The sequence below is a fragment of the Falco punctatus genome (assembly GCF_963210335.1).
Source record: "Falco punctatus genome assembly, chromosome: 4".
NCBI classification, from domain to species: Eukaryota; Metazoa; Chordata; class Aves; order Falconiformes; family Falconidae; genus Falco; species Falco punctatus.
The window spans coordinates 19,213,844-19,233,008 of record NC_137583.1 but is presented as its reverse complement, the minus strand read 5'-3'; positions in this window follow the sequence as shown (position 1 = coordinate 19,233,008).

Sequence of the window (19,165 nt, the reverse complement as noted above, 5' to 3'; positions counted from 1 at the left end):
CAGATTGGGCTACATATTCTTGGCATCACAGAATTTTTTTCCATTTCAAGGCTAGCAAACCTCCTGGAATCTTACCAATAGCCATGAAAGATTTAAAAATTGAGTAACTGTGGTAAGAATGTGCATAGCTGATAAACAGGAAGAAAACATTTGGACTCTCTTACAGTTAGTCTTAGTGTTTCGCAAATTTCTTTATCTGAAATTATGGCAACTAGAAAACCTAAGCTAACATTAAAATGTTTAACTAAGAGTTCGAATACACATATTTTATACAGTGGTAGTAATATTTCTTTTGCCCAATGGAGCTCACAATGTCAGTTTGCTCGCAACCAGAGGGATCCAAAAAGAAATAATGCCAACACACTAAGCATATTTCTAAAATATTTTTTCCCCTAAAATGTGCGTCATTCCAAAAACAAGTCTGAGTGGTTATATTTTGGGTGAGGAACAGAGTAATTGAAAAAGTGTCAAATACATCTTTATATGACAATGTTTCATGGCCTATTATATATGTAAGATGGTTATCTACACAAACAGAAGCTTAATATATACAAAAGACAAGGGGGAAAAAGCTTGTATTTAGGATTTGCTAGAGAAAACCAGTAAAGCTGCAGGTAAACTGGGTGAGTCATCGAGGTCAAACTGGGTCATCAAGCTAGCCAGATCCTGAGCCAGCATCACGCTGTTGTGAGACTACCTCTTTTACAAAGGCTTCCACATTCATTGGACAGACATATTTAATTTTGTACGCTTGTTCAGTTCATCACTTCTGATTTTTAATCAAGACACTGGACACAGGTGATGCAACTGCTCCCTCCGCAGTTCCTGCAGGTCTCTTGCTTTCATTGCATCCATCAAACCACAAAGCTATGTGTTGTGCTCAGGCAGAGGCAGAGCCTATGCATCCTGCAGGGATCAGCTTACCCTCCCTGCCTCTCCTGAAGGTTGGCAAGATTGTGACAAGGCTGTGTGTGTGACAGGTCTCTGTAAAACCTTGCGCTTCACCTTCAAGGAGGGATGCTTTACAGGTCTGCTTCTACCTGTCAGTGCGCTCAAAAGCCACCTCCACCCCTTGCCCTGGGAAGGGCTCTGGGCCTGTTGACAGCTCCCTGATCACTGACTTGCCTGGGATGCTGACCAGTTCCTGCTACCAGAAGTTTCTGTGCTTCAGATTTCCTCCTGAATAACTTAGCTCAATGGATAACATGTGACTGCAGGAATTCTGGCAAGAGAATTAGGAGTTAACATAAGAGAGAGCATAGGAAAAAGGTTACAAGGGCTAACCTAAAGTGACGCTACAGGTTTTATGTGGCTACGACCGAAAAGGAGCTTGTAAATAGTGGTTTTGATAGCCTTTTCCAAAGTTTATAAATGACATTTCCTCTACTTCACTTTACTGCAATGGTAACGCAGATTTACTATGCTACATTTTCCTAGAAATCTTTATCCTATTCATCCTTTCTGCATGCAGAAAAGTATGTTCTTGAACTTTGAAAAGTTTTCCATTTGGGGGAGTAGGAATTTCTCCTCTAAGAACCAATTAATCATTGCATGCTGTGAGGCACCTCTAATGTACAGATTTAACGAGACAAGCCTTCCTGGCTTAGTTTTTTCCACCTTTGAATAAGTACTCCTTGACACATAAAAATCAAATATAAACAGCACTAGGACCAAAACCCATGTTCTTGGAACTGCACCTAATTTAGAACTGTAAGAACTTGGGAATGTTTATATTTCATCCCTAAAGTCTTCATCTGTTTATATCTAAACTGCAATCTGAACTTAGACACAACTACAAGGCTCAGTGAAATAGGAGAGTGTTCCCTTGAGCCATAGTCCTGGAAATCCACCATCTTTTTTCTTCATTAATATCTAATCCCCATTTAGTAAGAATTTAGCTACTTTTATCCTGATGTGAAACTTCAGGGCTGCCTATTTCGTTCCACTGCCTGCTGCTTCTAAATACAGCAGTGCTGGTGGCGGAGGTGGTGATTGTGAGTCATAAACACTCTGTCATTGTAACATGTCAGATTTGTCCAAAAGAAACATATTTTTATATCTTAGATTATTTTATTATTAGTTTAAGAAGGTTCGTTTAGCTCCTAGCAAAGCCACGAGGAAGAATTATGCACTTAAGCAGTTCTATCTCTGATGTGTAATGCCTTGCAGTCATTTAACATGCTGAGACAAACAAGAGAATCCCCAGAGTGCTCATCTACTATGGGACTTATTTCATACTGCATCAATAATGTAAATTGAGATGTGAAGATAGCTCCTTGTTTTTGTAAGGTATGATTACACTAGTGCAGACAACATCCACTCAGCTTCACTGGAAACCCTGAAGTCGGCTCCCTGATAAAAACCTTCCCCATTCTTTATCTTAACAGAAGAACAAATTATCCTATCATCGGGAAACTGTTGGGAGCAGGCTGGCTTTGTAAGATCAGTTGTTTGCTGTGGTGTTTTTCAAGCACCAGGTGAAGCATTCAAAAGCCCAATGCAGGGGTTAATATTGCTCGCTAAAATGACTTCTGGTATTAGTTTTTGCTCTTCTCGCTGAACTATACTGGTCCACATTTAGTCACAGTGGTGAATGCCCGTTCGTAGAAGTAGACCCCATATGAATGAATTCAGCTGGAGTTTTTCAGTCTGCAAGGGCTCACCCATGAAAGACTTTGCAGCATCTACTTTGACGCTTTTGGTGGAAAATGGAAGTCACCAAGAAATTAACTTTTTCTCTGTTTGACCTTTCAGCTGCCCTAGTAAGACACCCAACATTATGTCTAGTTAAAATCCTGGTGCAGTGCCTGTATCTACTATTGTACAATACACAAAACAAACATAAAAGACATCAATCAAAATCCTCAAAATGTATTTTTCTGCCAAGATGCATAAACACTTCCTATCTCCCATCAAATTATTTTAATTACAGCTGCTGAGCTTAATAATTATTTTTAGCCAGGCTGGCTTTTCTGTTGTTATTGAACATATGATATGGAATATATTACATTTATACATCCCATTGGATTTTGTTATAGCAGAGCGACTCCTGTAGTTGAGCTGGGGACTGTCTTTCTATTATTATGAAACCATTCAAACTCTTGCTGGACATTTTCCATCTCTGCTATCTTACTAAAATATGGTTTGGGGAGGGAAAGGCAGAGAGAAAGGAAAATTTTGTTTGCTCTCTCAGGTTGTTTCCTCCTGTAGTTTTCCTTCTTCTCCCCAAGTTGTTTCATACTGATGAGTCTTTTTTTATAAAAATTCTATAGCTCCAAAACAAACAAAACTGAAACATGATATGGACAGATTCTTACTGACAAGAGGAGCCAAATAACTTTTTTTCATGACTTGTTATAATCCAAGATCATAGAACCAGGACCTTTATCTTTTCATGATCTTTGTTTTCAACTACGCATCCTTGACTTTGCTTCAATTTAGGGTCTCTCCCTGCAGGCAATAAAACATAAGGTAATTACTGAAAGAAATAAAAAAAAGGAAGCTTGGCTTCAGCTGAGTAAAAACAATTGGGTTTCAAATACGTACCAGCAAGAAGCCTGTATGTTTGAGTGCTACTGAAACACATGCCATTTATAACACGAAAATAGTGATACTCTTCTGAAAGACACTGCTGAATGTGCAAGTCACTTACCCAGGAAGAATTTGTATTGCATTTCTGAAAGTGAAATTACAATAGCTGACAAAACATGAAAGTTTCATCATGGTGGTTTAGAATGTGAACAAGGAATTCAAAGGAATTTGTCGTTACTCAACATTTCAGCTAGCGCTCTTTAACACATCTTTGGGGAGCAGATTTGTCTCTGCACTCTATAGAAAACCCATGCACAAAAAAAGGTTAGATTACAGCAACCTAGTAAATAATATAACAAACAGCTAGTTAGGCTACCCAGCCAGATAAGCAAATATGTGTTGCTCCTATGCTACTGATCCTCAAAGAAAATGTGTCTGTCTGCCTCTAATACAACTGTTTCTCTGCCCAGGAACTTCCAAGACACAAAGGGATTGGCAGTTGATTTTAAGATTCCTTGTCCCTCCTTGCTTGTCATGGACCATGCTTGAGCAAGTTTCTTTACATTTCAAGTAACGCTGTTTGCAGATAGAAAACTTGATGTCACCTCTCCAAGTAAGAAATGCTTTCAGCATTTCTGGTCTCCAAAGATCTGTCCAAAAATGGACAAGAAAAGCACACAGCTGATATTTCTTAGACATAAAATGTTTAGAAAAATAAACAGAAAAATTGTCTTGTTGGCTGAAAGGACACACAATGCCATTTGTTTTTGGATAAGACAAAAATTCTAGCAACCTTAATTTATTATTAAGAATGTGGTCAACGAAAGGAAAGGGAGGACATTCAGTTCTCAATCAAGTAAATACTGGTCAAGGATACAGCACAAAACCCCTTGCGATAGCTACAGAATCACAAGATACAAACACACTCAGGAAAACAAACTGAACGAGCTGCTCCAAGCTCCATCCTGCTGCAGATGGTACCTTATCTAGTAGCTTACAGCTAGCTCAGAGACAACTGTACTTCACACTGCAGTGTAAACGTGCCACTGATCAGCAGACTTCTAATGTCATTAGCTCTCCTTTTATTACTCCAAGACATTTTGATTAATAAACCAGAAAAAAACACGGCAGCATTTCACGCAGTCTCGTAGGGAATAGTCTTGGCCTTGTACCATGTAACTTTAGTACACATTGGGAGGAAACCAATTACTGCTGCCAAGCTCAGAAATGAAACAATGTTTGAAAGAGTGGTAAATAAATTTGTGAAAAGGTTAATGAAATTGAACAAGAATGACTGTAAACCATCTGAAAGCAAAAATCTGAGTTAAAGATGTGACTTTATATGAGGGTACAGGTCTAGTAATTAAAACATGGAGACCATGCTCTCTAATTGTGGGACTCTCTAGTTCTGAAGAAGTTGTGGGGATGATCCACTCAACATTATATCCAAGTGTTACGCTGTGAACTAAAGAACAAATTCAGCCTAAAATGCTTAAATGTGAGCATACTTAGCAGGCACACTTCTGTATTTCAGTCTGCTGTTACCTCTGTGAGAATAATGCCTTGAGTTCTGGATCCACACTTTGGAAAGTACATTGAAAAATTAGGCAATTACAGTGGAAAGTCATAGGAAACATTAAAGAAATTGAAAAAGATGCTGTATCATGGAAAAGCTCATTTAGCCTAACTCTGAGGGGATCACAGAGCAACTTTATCACAGTCTGTAGGAATTAGACAGATGCTTTGAAAGAAAGAAGCTAGAAAGTTCCCTGACAGCCAGACCACTTGCCAGACTCATCTCAAGTTGCAATGGATCCTCTGTTGCTACAAGTTTTTAAATTGTGATTTCAAAACTGAAATTTCCCTAAAAATGTTGTCCTTGTTTCTGGCTGTTTCAGGCCCAGGCTGCAGAGGAGGTGACAGTGGGTGGTCATAGTGGTCCCCCCTGCCCTTAACCTGTGATTTACTGCCCAGCATTTCCAGTTCTCACTGAGGATCCTGAGCAATTCTGACTTGCTAGAACTCCACTAAAACACCACAGGCTACAGCAGCAACTCACACATGGCACCTGAGTGGGTAACTGCTCCCAGCACCAGTAAACGTTGCACAGTGACGTTATTCTGGGGGCAGTCTTACCCTTCTGTATATGGTCACCTTATTCTGCTCCCACTGGCATGCAAGGAGGTGTCACTTTCCCTGCCCAGGATGTCTTTGCACTAAGAAAGATCTCATTTTTTTTCCCTAGATAAGTCCTCCACTGCTGCCAAACACTCCTGCCCCACAGAGAATATCCTCCACATCAACTGGGAAGGATCCCTGCACACCCTCTCATCCACCCCTTGGGAAAGCAAATGAATGAGGATGTGGCCCCACGCCCTAATACCGTATATAACACTTTCAATCATCTTACCTATGAGAACTGCTGTGTAAGCTTTTTTGTCTCCGGCTAGTTTTGTATTAATATATTATCTCCCTGCAACTCATGACTACTTCCAGCTGGTGCCAGGGAAATAGGAAACTGTTTATATGCTTTCTCCTGTTCTTACAACACAAAGCAAAGAAAAAAAAGGAGAAAGTGTATTACAGAGACTTGAAGACAGGCACCTTTCCTTCGTGTAGCTGATAGTACTGACAGTTCACTGTTCTTGTTTAATTGGGTGACATATTGATTCGATTGTGGCAATGAAAATAGATGAATGTTTCTTAATTACATTTTAAATTCAACTTTCTGAGGCTGAAGGTGCTTTTGAAAATCACACGTAGCTGCTGGCCTCACCGCAACACGGGCTGACTTAAAGTTGCGCTAACGCTGAGTGGTTATGCCCAATGCGAACCGGTGCAAAGCCTTCATTAAAATAAAAAGCAGCCCTATAATGATATTTGCATGACATTCAAAGTGTTCTTTGTTCTTACAATAAAACATATTCCAGATAATTCCACACTACCAACCATAGTTCCTATTATTCAATTTTGCGATTTTTCTTATGTAAGCAAAGTTTTTTTGTAACATGTCCACTAATTATTACTTTTGCAAGGAAAGGTTCAGAAGTATTTAGACTCCTAGGAGGGTGAAGACAAATGCATTATAGAAATAATGCATTTAGCCTCCAGGAGTAACCCTCAGCTCACTTATAAAAGCTCTTGCCAGTCAAATCTACAGAATACGATTTGATTCAACTCTAGGGGAGGAAAGAGAAACACTTGCCTGCCTCCAAAGTTCAAGCAAAGATGCTTGAATTGCAGCTGCCAAGATGGGAGGTGGCAGAAAATGGAGGATTTGAATCTAGGGGGAGAATAAGCAAAAAAAATATTTATACATTCTGTCGTTCAGCTCTAATTGCTTCAAAGATTATTTATTTTTCATTTTTTTGGAAAATAGCTTGCAGCTTCTTAACATATTTTTCAAAGAAGGAGCTGGAAGGCATAATAAAAAGCAAGCAGGGATATGCTTTCCGAATAGACTGAAATAATTAATGTGAGAATGCTTCCGCTTGAGCATTTTTTATGAACAAAAAATACATTATTTTTGCTTTTAAATTGGAGATAATTTGTTACACGGAAGTAGTGGTTTCTTTAATCTTGAAATAATGCTAATTACAATGGTATTTGGAATCTGAATTTTTGCAAAGCTATTCCCTCGTTTGCTGCTGACATAATGAAGCTGCTTAAGACTTCAGAGGCTTGTGGCACCGTCCCAGTTTGCCCGTTGTCCCTCCTTGGTTTCCCAGTCCCAGACCTCATTTCTTCCCTGATTGGACCCTGTGTGGGTTTCCTCTACTCTCGGTCAGAGCCACTCCAGCTGGCCAGAGCAACCTATAGGCCAAACACAGCTGTCCTGCTCCTTGGTCTGTAGCAGCTCCTTCCAGGGAGTGACCAAAGCTCACGATCACAGCTAAGCCTGAAGGAACAGCAGTGTCTCCGCACACTGCGCCGCTTCACAGCACATTTTCAGCAGGAAGGTAGGAAGGCTTTGTCCATTCCTTTTCCACTGCAAAACAGCTTTTACTTATTTTACTTTCATGTAATTGTGGGATTGCCGGGGAGGTTAGTCACGGAGCTGTGCTAGGCACCTGCACAAACACAGACAAAACGCAAAACCAGCCTTTGTCCTAAAGAACTTACAGTCCAAGTATGTTTCTGGTCAGGTACATGGATGTACCTGGACGCTCCCTTAGCACCCCTTCGGTTTCAAACCGAGGTCAATTTGCTTTACGCAGAGCTGGGTCCCCAGGGCTGAGGTCCTGCTCGCTCCCTTTCCTCACACCCAGCAGCGCAGGGCTCTTCCCAGCAGGTTTGCCGTGCCGAGGGGCCGCAGGGCGGGAATTCAGTGGGTGTATTTACCTTCTGGAAAGCAAATGCAGACACTGTTTCTGCAGCCACAGAGTTTCATTTGGCAGAGGAACCGGTGCTCATCCACCAGGCAAGCCTGACACTCCCTCATCTCTAATCAGGGTTGTGTACACAAACAGAAACAACGCGCTGCAGGTACATGTACACGCCGTGTTCCTTTCTCCAGGCATCTTTCATTATTCAGCATGTTTTCACTGCTGAACAACAAATTGTTAGTGGTGTAACAAGACAGGAACACATGTTTGGGTACACTGTGCTACCTGCAAAGCCTGGCGCTTGCTCTGCCCGGCCGCAGTTCCCCAGTCTGGCAGGGTCCAAGCAGCAGCTGAGGCAGCAATGCCGCTTGCTGCGGTGTTGAGAATGGGTAGATGAGAAAGCCTGCATTTGTCAAGGCTGGACAATAAGATGAAGATGATGTGAGGCCACATTCCTGAGTCATTTTGCTGGTCCAGTATTCCCTCTCTCCTGTAAAATACAAATACAGCCCGGAACAGGGAGCCAGGTGAGGTCCCAGGTAAAATGACTTCCAGGTTCTAAGCCTAAGTTACCAGCGGGCTGACAGTGATATTCAACACGATCAAAGCAAAAGCAGGGGACAGACAGAATTGCTTACAATGAGGTGGGTTTTTTTAAGCTGTGATGAACTGGGTGGAGAGCAGAACGTCTGCAATGATAGGTCAGGAAAACAGGCTGAGCTTTTATTTTGAAGAGTGTTAGCTAGGTCTGAGGTAGGAAGACAGAGAGACCTGTGAATCATCAGCATGGAGGTAGTAGTTAAATTTCTGTTTTCAGATGAAAGCGGATAAGGCCAAGCCTCTAAAAGAAAATCAGAAATATAATTGAGAGATGAACAAGCAGAAAACAAAGACTTAAGTCCAAGAAACAAGTTTTAAGAAGGATGGGGATGAAGGGTATTCACAGTTTAAACCAAGAGAGTCACGGGTTCTTGGGAGGTCACCTGGTACATCTCTCTGCCCTACGGCGGGATCAATTATCCTCCTGCCTTTCCTTTCAGAGGTCTGTCTGCCCTGCTCTGGAAGGCCTCCAACGGTGGAGATCCCACAACCTCTGCAGGCAGTCTACCTTGGTGCTTTATTATCATGATTGTTATGAAAGTTTCCTGATGTCTAACCGGAATTCTTCACTGTAATTTAAGCCCATTATGTCATGTCCTTTCTATTATGCACAGATTGTTTCTGTCTTCCCTGCCGCTGTTTCTTCTGTAATTACTTTCATGTCCTGTTTCAAGCGCTTATTACTTAGGCTAAACAACCTCGCTCATCCAATCTGTCCTGCTAGGTCGGGGGTTCCAAACTTCGTATTCAGCCTCCTCTCCAAACAAGCAACATCCTTTCTTGAAATAAGGAACCTGACCCAGGAAAAAGTGCTCCAGCCGGGGTCCATGGCAGTGTGGAGAGAAAGGATTACTTCCCACGTCTCACGGGTGACAGGTCTCTTGGAACACTGCTGCTTGGCAGCTACCTTGATCCCAGCAGGGTGCCACCACTGACTCCTGGCCAGGTTGCGATCAGCGATGATCCCAAATCAGTCAGTTTTTCCTCTGCATAATTGGGCAGCTTGTTATGCTTAACTACTGTCAATTTGCACCCATAAGACTTTAATTTCTGTGCTCAGCTGCACCCTGGGCAGGAGCCTGCTCAGAAAGATCATTTAGCTGAGGATACAGTGCATCTGTCCTCTGGACTTCTTACACATTGATTTTTTATATTGCTCCTTTGGAGAAAATTATAAAAAGCTATCAATCTAAAATCAAATTATTTTTCCATCAGGCTTTAATGCCTATTGCATCTGGGCCCAAAAGACATTTAAAATTTCTGTTATTTACAGGCTTCTGGAGACTATGGAAGACTCGGAATGATATTTTGTAAATAATATTTCCCATTTTTTTTCTGCAAATTTATGTTTTGAAGTAGGATGTTCCCCTATTTTATACATATATATTTGTTTAAAGAGCTAAGCCTCGGTGTTTTGAATCTATCAGTCTTTGGAAAAACATTTTCCATTACCAAAAGTGAATATTCATGCTTTCTTACATAAATATCCCTTTCACAAAACATCTACAGAAAAGTACAGATTTCCGACTCGTGCAATGGCCCAGTGTGACTTTATATCTTCCCCAAACCACTTGTCCCATCAGACACTCAGAGCAGCAGCCTACTCTTTCAAAGCAAAGCAGCCCACATTTACAGTTTCCCTTTTTTTCCCAGCTATTAGCTCGAGGAATCTACTTCTGTTGGCAACTCTTACTGCTATGTAATAATTTACTAGCTACCAGCACCCCAGCATGCCTGTGATGGTGTAGCAGCACAATCATTCGTTTCCATTCTGCAGTGGCAGGATGTGACAGAGGGTCTACGATTTCGGATGATTCTGGTGTCAACTAACTGTGACACTCCATCAAACCCTGCATCCTTAATGTCATGGAGAGTTACATCCTTTCATGGGTGATAAAGCATGGGCATTCTGACAACCCTGGTTTAAGTGTCCTCGTTGGCCTCGCTAGGCTTATGTCACTTCATTGTTTTATAACTTAAATTGTCTCATATTGAAAATGAGGATTCAATTTGAGATTTTATTGTTAACCTTTAAGGGCCTTGGAGCTCAACGTCTACTCGTGAGGTAAGTGAAGTTTATGCTCCAATTCTTAATCTGCCTTCAGTTACAGATTTCTGCACACGTACCCCATTGCTTCCTGATAGCTGTCTGAAAACTTTTCAGTTTTTAGTGACAAAAAAGAATGGTTGTAGAACTTCAGCTGTTCCCAGGGATGTTTTTAAACGTGGGTTCATTTTTCTTCTGTTTGTTTGAATCTTGCCACTTGTTTCACCTTAAAATTTTATGTTAGAGCTGGAAAGAATTGTTCTACTTGCCTACCCTCCTCTTTGAGGAAAATGCTGTTAAAAAAACAAAAATTCAATGAAGCTTCCAAAGGGCAAATGCTAACTTTTAAATTGAAAATGCTTTAAATTTCAGTTTATAACAGATATCTTCTTTGTTCTTCAAGTGGTCATTTTTCTTTTATTTAAACCTGTTATTATCACAGAAAGCATACTCTTTGTGAAATAACATTTCAGTAGTCAAAACCTCAATTTTCCCTAAGGAAATATTTCAAGGGAAAACTTTTTACATGCCCTACTTAGCACCAAGTCTTCCCATTTAAACACCTCCACAAGTGGCCAAAGTTTCAAAAGAGATGCTCTTCCACTTAGGCACCCGAAGGAAGCGTTTGAATTCTGAGCAGCTTTTGAAACATCAGGCCACCTTGTTTGAGGTGTATGAGAGAAAGACGTGCCCTTTTCAAGATGTAGCTCCAATGATGGGTCCTTAAGAACTTTTGAAAAATTCCCCTTTAAGAAGAGGAGGATTAGATCAAGGTGTGAATATTCCAGACATAAATACAGCTATAACTCTGAAAGCCATCTCTATTGCACGTGTTTATATGCTATTACAGCTTGCTTCATCTTTGTGTTTTCTGTGCAAGTATTTTACATATGGGCTTGAATGAATTACAAATAAGCTATCTTCAGAATGGCATGAAAATTACTGCTGTTGAGAAAGATGTTGTTTTTGTTGCAGAGAAACACACCTAATTTCTGTTTGTGCAGTTGAGACTTCTTGAGGCCAGGGCTGATCCAGCATGCCATTAGGTACAGAAAGAGGTCCATTGTGCTCCAAACTGGCAGAGAGCTTGCAAAAACTAAGCTTAAAGAGAGGTGGATCCAAGACAATCCCACTGTCAGCTCTCAGATCTGCTCCTCTGTTCTTTCCCTGGAACAAGCAACCTTTTGCCCTTCCATTTTGTAGGGCACAAAGTAACTTCTTAATTAGGATTATTTTTTTCCCTGCTGGAAAATGTATTAACAAAGATTATTGTCAAAGCATAAAACTGCTTCCTCTTTATCTGGCACAATGCTGCTACAGAGCAAACAAGAGGTTTACAGACCTCTAAGTCAAGATGCTGTACAGTATTTGCAATAATAGCTCAGAGAATACCATGAAACTGGGGGCTTTCAGTCAAGCTAAAGAGAACTCCTCCTCCTTTCCTTGCATCACCCCTCCTGTTTTAAATCTGTTGTATGGACCCATCAAACTCTATTATTTTCGCTAAAATAATCAGGTCTGGCCACTTCAATATAAACCAACCTGTTGCTGAGAATATTAGTTTGGTTGCACTTCATGAGATGCTAAGAAAATATTAAACTTGAGGAAGGTCTCCTTCCATTTCCACAAGGCTCTACAGGCAAGTCAACAAAACCTCATTGTCAATAACATCAAGGACTGTTGACAGATCTAATAAAATCAACATAGATTTATTTTCTGTGGCCATTGCCAAGTAGAGATCAGCAAGAGATAACTACCCTTATATTAAACACACATCTAAAGCCAACACAGTAGGGATGAAGGATGCTTGTGAAAGACATAAACAGCCGCCTTCTGCTTGCATCATCCCAGAGATACTACAGAGATTAAAAATCCCTGTCAATATATGGGCTAAAATCACCCACTGTGAACAAACTCATGAATTACAAAGAACTGGCCATAGCATCAACAGACCAGAAGATTTTATCATCAGAGTGCTTTGCTGACTCCTCTCTACTGTAAACTCTTGTCACACCAATCACCATGAAGGCAAAAGCATCAAACAAACATGCTGCAAGGACACATGTGAAACCGGGAGGGAGATTTTCCCATACATCCCTGCTATGAAGACAAAGACGCTGGTTTTGTGCCGCACATCAGAAGAGTGATCTGATAAAGCATTTTGCTAAAAGCCTTTCTGGAAAGATAAGCCCATCTGCTCTAGTAACAATACACAAGAAAAAACAAGCCCAAACCCCAAGCAAACAAGCAGCCCCTCACACATCCAGTGTACGAGTGAAGAGCTTAACAGACTCTGGATATATTTAGTCTGGTTTCCAGAACTGTTCCTCCCATATATATATATGTATATATATTAATTTTTTTTTACATATACATGCATATAATTATTTTCAGATGGTCAATGCAGATAAGACACTGGACACAAAGCTGAACTGTTTTTCCCATGTTCCTAGGTGCCGTATTTAAAAATGGCATTATGCTGGCTACTCTCCAAACTTCATAGATCTTCCTGAACTAATAACCTACTGTAAGCGGAGAAGATAAGTCTGGTGATGAAAAGAAAGAGTACTAGCATGTCCTCTTTGATTTCAAGTAGATCAGTTCGGACTGAATTCAGCTGACTCATCCAAGGTAAGGCTGGAGATGCTTCCAGTATGGGCTGAGAGACAAGGTTGCTACAAGCAGAGCTCTCTCCTTTGAGAGCTGCAAAGGACCTCCTAGCGGTACATCCACTACTCTCACCTCCTAAACCATTAGCAAACATTGATACCAATGACCAATGAATCTGAAATTATTACCCCTATAGGGCAAACAGAACTGGAGTGTGCTCACATATTTCTTGACAGGAAAGAAAGCAAAACCCATAGGTTTATAGTTTGGCTGCTGCAAAACTCTGCATGAAAATGGAAATCTCTAGTGATCCTCAGCTAGTTTGGAGAAGTCACTGGAGCATCTCTGGACCAAATCGCTGAACAACCCATGGCGCACTGTGTGCTATGTCATTGGCATTGTCTCAAAACCAAAATTTTGGTTATTCCTTCTACCCATGGCTTCTGGCAAGCCACATTCAATCAGCTGACATTAAAGGGCATACAGAATAATTTAAATTTAAAATTAAATGTCATAAATAAAAATTATTAAGAAAATAAATGTAGGAAAACTAATTGAATAGAAAAATAAATGTGAAAATTACACTTAAATTAAAAAATTTTAAACTGGCAAACTCAGATGCTTTTTAAGACAGAACATAAGAAAGGCCATGCAAGGTGGTAGCAAAGATCTTTCTAGCCTGGTACCTCACTGGCAGAGCTGAGAGGAGAGGCTCTGGGGGAAGCTGCCTGAACAGGGCAACCAGTGTGTCTGCCTGGGATGCTCCTGCAGTGAACTGCAGCAAAATGTAGAAGTGTTATCAGGAACAGCTTTTCTGTGGCACTTCTGGGACTAAGGAATAAACGTTTTTCTTTTAATTAGACATCTTGGTGTGTGACCTCCTCACTGAACTAACATTGTCTTGAACTACATGTTTCACTTGGTCTGCTTTCTGTTCAAATTACTCTCATAACTTATATTAAATGATAACACATACTATTTTAAAAATTGCCTGGTTTGCTATGTAGCGTCATCTGCCTTCTAGATAAAAACCAATAAAGCTTGGTGTCTCAATCTAAATTTTAATTTTGTCTCTGAATTTATTTTAATTTTCTCTGTACTTGTGTATTGCACTTATTATGGGAAGCAAAAATCCTATTTCCAGCCTGGCAGCTGTCCAGGAGTACCTGGAGCCTTAGGGAAGGGAGTTTCCTCCTCTGCACCTAGTCTCCATCCCCTTTTCTAGCCACAGAAGACCGAGCACCTACGGAAACACAGACAGCACCAGTGGGTGCTGGAAAGCTGCAAGATTTTGAGGCCCACTGGCCACTTGAAACTCGGGACTCCAGTTATACCTGTCCCCTTTCTCCCTCCTGTGTGGGCAGCCAGAGTGGAGAGCAGTTCAAAGCAGTATTTATCTGAGCAAAACCCTGCAAAGCCGGAGTAAAAATTGGTAAAAATGACAGTAAAGTACTCTACAAACCTGGATTCTCCCCTTAAACTGGTCACTCAAAGGCACTACAGAGGTAATAGCAGAACTGCCCCTGGCACACAGGCATTCCTGCTTCCTCCTATTCCACCCTTGTTGGGCTGATCCTATGAGCTCCTTCAGGAAAGCAGAGAGATCTCATTGCAGAGTGCTTCTGCGACATGCCCAGGGCAGGGAGTCCTTTCTGCAAGGCTTGTAAACTCTCGAGCACTATCTCGACAGTAAATAAGTTACTGCAATAAAAAAATCACACCAATACATTAGCCTTCTGCTCTGCAAGTTGTACGGTATTATGTGTGTGTGGCTGTGATTTAAAAGCTGCAGCTTTTCTGATGGTCACAAACAGACTGGAAATAGATATATTTTTCATAGTAATTATTGTTTATCTGAAAAAAGATTGGTGAGACAAACAGCAAAGTGCAAGGATCATAGCCGTCTCCACTGGCTAAAAAGGGGCTTCAGCACAGTAAGAGCACACACATTGGATGAGATTCTCCTCCACTGTAGACTTTTATAGCCTCCATGAGAGCTGCGAAAGTCCCTTTCCCTCTGTCATGAAAGCACTTAGGTTGGTATAGCAGAAAGATGTTAAGTAACCAAAGGGGACAATCCTGGTTCCTTGTGAAAAACAAGGTGTGAGCTAATAAAACAGCATTCTGTGAGATGACAGATTTCTTTTTAGAACTTTTCACAGCTCCCCGTTCCACGTGCAGAAGCACTGCGTTGGATTAAGATGCTGGGCTCATATCCTCAACCTATGCCGCTTGAGAAAAGCAGACCAGTAAGCTGCTGTTGTCCCAGCAGCTGGTGATGTACCTAGAGTGGTCTAAGAGGACTTTGGCTTCCAGTAAGCTTAACCCCTCCGTGAGTGTAAATTGATCACTTCACATTAAAAAGAAGAAAAAGTCAATTTTGCATCTGACCCGTTCACCTTCATATGACGACATGACATCTTAAAATCATAGTAAGTATTAGAAAAATTATGTTTTAAATATGGGCCTTTGTATCTTTTACCACATTCTCTCCTGCAGTGGTTATTACCTAATAATTTTTGACACTAGTGATTAAATATAAAAGTTTTACATTTTATGATTCTAATTCAAATACACAATTGCTAGCATATATATCAAGGCAAAAATTAGGCCCTTCTTAAAGAGTCTGTAATTATATTTATGCATTAAAGTGTCAACTGTTTAAAATGAATGATTTCAAACAATATTTTTATGTAATTGTTTTAAAAATCAAACTATTAATCAGACTTTATTGTCAACCTCAACTAACAGCTTGCGTTTCAATTTTTCAGACCGCTCAGGACATTCTCTAATTTGAGAAATCTTTATGAGCAACTTAAACAGTTACTTACACAACCACCACAGCTAAACTGGTGAGCACACTCGGTAAACAAAAACTCCTTGGCAGCAGAACTTGGGCTATAGAGTCAGCAAAATCCGTCACCGAGAAAGCACTTCATGGCTCACAGTCCTCTGCAACACTCAAAATATGAGGTGAAGGAAAACCGAGACCTTTCTTGAGGAGTTCAGGAGCAGGAAACTTAAAATTTTATTTCAACAGTGATTTATTTTGCTGGCCTCTGTTTCCCAGATCTTTTTATACACTTGCTTCAGAGGCCAGATCTTCCTTCCCAGTCAATAATATATAAAAAAAAATAACCTTCATGTTCTGTTCTTCCCTAAAATGGCATTGCTTTCGCCACTTAGTATATGCCATAGAGCCAGACTGGGTCCCTGAGTCAGTGATGTTGCTGGTTACTCAAATGCCAGTGGGTATACGAATCGCCTTTAATGTCACAGACATTTTTAATATCCATTTCCTAGGTGATGAGCTCACATTGTGCAATAATTTCAGGCCAACAGCAAATCCCAAAGAATTTCGGATGCGGCAGCCAGCGAGGATGCCTGGCTGGAACACCTCAAGAAGAATGATTTAAAAGAAGGGGAGTTAATTTATACGTTTTTAAACAGCGTGCCAAGGGAAAAATAAGTCTTTTGTACATCTGCCTACATTTTTTTGAGATCAGATTTCAGTCACTGAATGATAAAACAAAATGAAACAAAACAGAAAAAAAAAAAAAAAAAGAAAAAAGAAAAAAACCCAACAAAAACCAGATGAGTGGATTTGCATGGGAGGTGATTTATTCTTTACTTTGCCTGCAGGAAAAAAATAAAGTGATATTGCAATTTGATAGGTACATATTTTCAAATAACACATCTAGCTCGATCACAGATATGGACTTCTGGATCTTAACTGCAGCTTTTAATTCTTCTTTGACAAATTTATGTAAATAAATAGACCAGGAACGGACAATCACTGGAAGTCTAAATCTCTTTTATGTAATCTTTGTCTAAGCTTCCCTACTGGAGGCTATCTGTTAACTGGATGTGAATTACTGCTCATGCTTGTTTCCCTCACCAGTAGCACTCCAGGTGACTACAGCTGCTGTTTAAAGAAAGCATCTGCTTTCATATGATTCAAAATATCAAGGTGGCTGTGGCATTTTTTGTAATTTTGCCAATTATCAGATATGATTTCTGCAATTTCTCCAGTCCTTTCAAAGATCCTGACCCATGGAAGTGATCTTGGTATGGGAACACCCTTGCTGTGGGAATCCAATACCTTGAATTCCTTTATTAACTTTGGATTAATAATACCCTAAAAAAGTAAATGGTGAGCTAGTTACTCTGTAACATTTCTCATGGTTTCGCTTCCACCCAAAATTATAAATCACTCCATATTTGTTCATACTTGGCCTGACATGACTTGACACTCAGCCCACCTTTGCCAAAAGACCCATGGACCTCCCCAAACCTGACTTAAGCTCTAGATTTGTAACTAAAGCTCAAACCAACCAAACTTCACCCTGCTGCAGGTTTTATTAAGGCAACTTTAGCATTGCTTTAGGAATAGCATTCTACTTGCTTAGAGGTTAACAAAAAGTTGTTAAAATAAGATTGGACCTCACAGTGCAAATTTATCTGCCCAGGACTGGAAGATTTTTGGATGAAAATAAAGACTTGTAAATAAAGTATTCCTGAGGCTTTAAACTTGGCACAGAGGGTGACACTTCAGGCTGGCTTGCAAGACTCACAGAAAGTTGCGGTGGCCCCCAGACAGATACCCAAGGAAAAAAATTACAAAGAGATTTTAAATTTATAGATCTGGCATGCAGCAAAGTTTGCTTATTTTGATGAATTTGGCTCAGACACTAAAGGCATAGCTGCAGGTAAAACACAACACAGCTTCACGTTGCACTTTTTAGTGCTATTTGGTACAGAAGGACTGGTGCAAATGGAAGAGGTAACTACGTTCCCTGAGTGCTGAGGAGTTCCTTAGCCTCTTACAGTTAAACTCAATGGCACCAAAATAAAAAATAGCATAAGGATGAACGCAGCAATAAAGGCAGCATCACTAGATATTGGTACCTATGGCAGGATCAAATCCTTTGAGCAGTAATACTTTCAGTGCCTTTTGATTCAGAGGACAGGTAATTCTGCTAAGACTGAACTGCGTCTCCTGTTTACCCGTGAACATGGCACACACCAGCCAAGCACGTTCTTCCCCTGCCTGTTACAACTCCGGGTTTTCTTCACACACGATGAGAAGTGTGTTCTTTTTTTGTCCCCACAGTCATGGTAAAGTGTTTGGTACATACTGCAAATACGGCCGCTTGCTGAAGGTGCAGACAGTTGGCTTTACTGGGCGATTTCCTGACTTTTAAGGCTGTGTTCTCCTAGCCAACCTTGCCGTAGTTTCAACTGCATTGTGTGAGTTTCCCTTTCCTTTTTGGAATAGTATAATTTGCTTCATAAATTACATATGGTGGAAGCCTGTTGAATGAATAACCTTGTTGCACAGAAAATTAATTCTTTTGACAGGTTTATTCCTTTAACAGATATTTGGTGGAGGATTTTACTGCATTATTGTATATATTGTGGCTTGCTGCACAGAAAATGTTTCACAGTATTTCAGCAGATTTATTCCTTTAACAGAAATAACTATCCCTGTCCGTTTACCATTTGTTACCTATGAAATAAATTTCTTAGTTACAGATTCTTAAAAGAAGCTCACTTGTTTTGCCCTTGTGTTTCATTTGAGTGCAGAGAAAATACATTTTTCCTTCAATCAGCATTCATTTAAATGCATGGTAATATATACAGTTGTAATGAACCATATTTTGTTTGATTATGTTAATCTGTAACAGTGTTAATTTCCTTATATATATGTTTATGTGATTTTTTTTTTTAAATTAACTTTTTACCATGCCTTACTAGGATATCTTGGATTATTTAAGGCTCCATACACTAGCTTGGCATGAGAATTACATAGCACAGATAGCACGACAGCAAAGGAAGTCAGATTGAATGCCACATGACCTGATTTGAGCAAGGCTAATTATGTAATTAAGATATTGAAACAGGAGCCAGAATATCTGAGTGCTGCTCCGAGTTCCGCCAAGTACCTCCAGTGGGACATTTAGCATTTTGCTTTTCTGTTCTTTACTTTTCCCTGCTGCAAATGGGGGTACTGATATCCAGAAAGCATAATATGCGGAATAAAGCTGCTCTG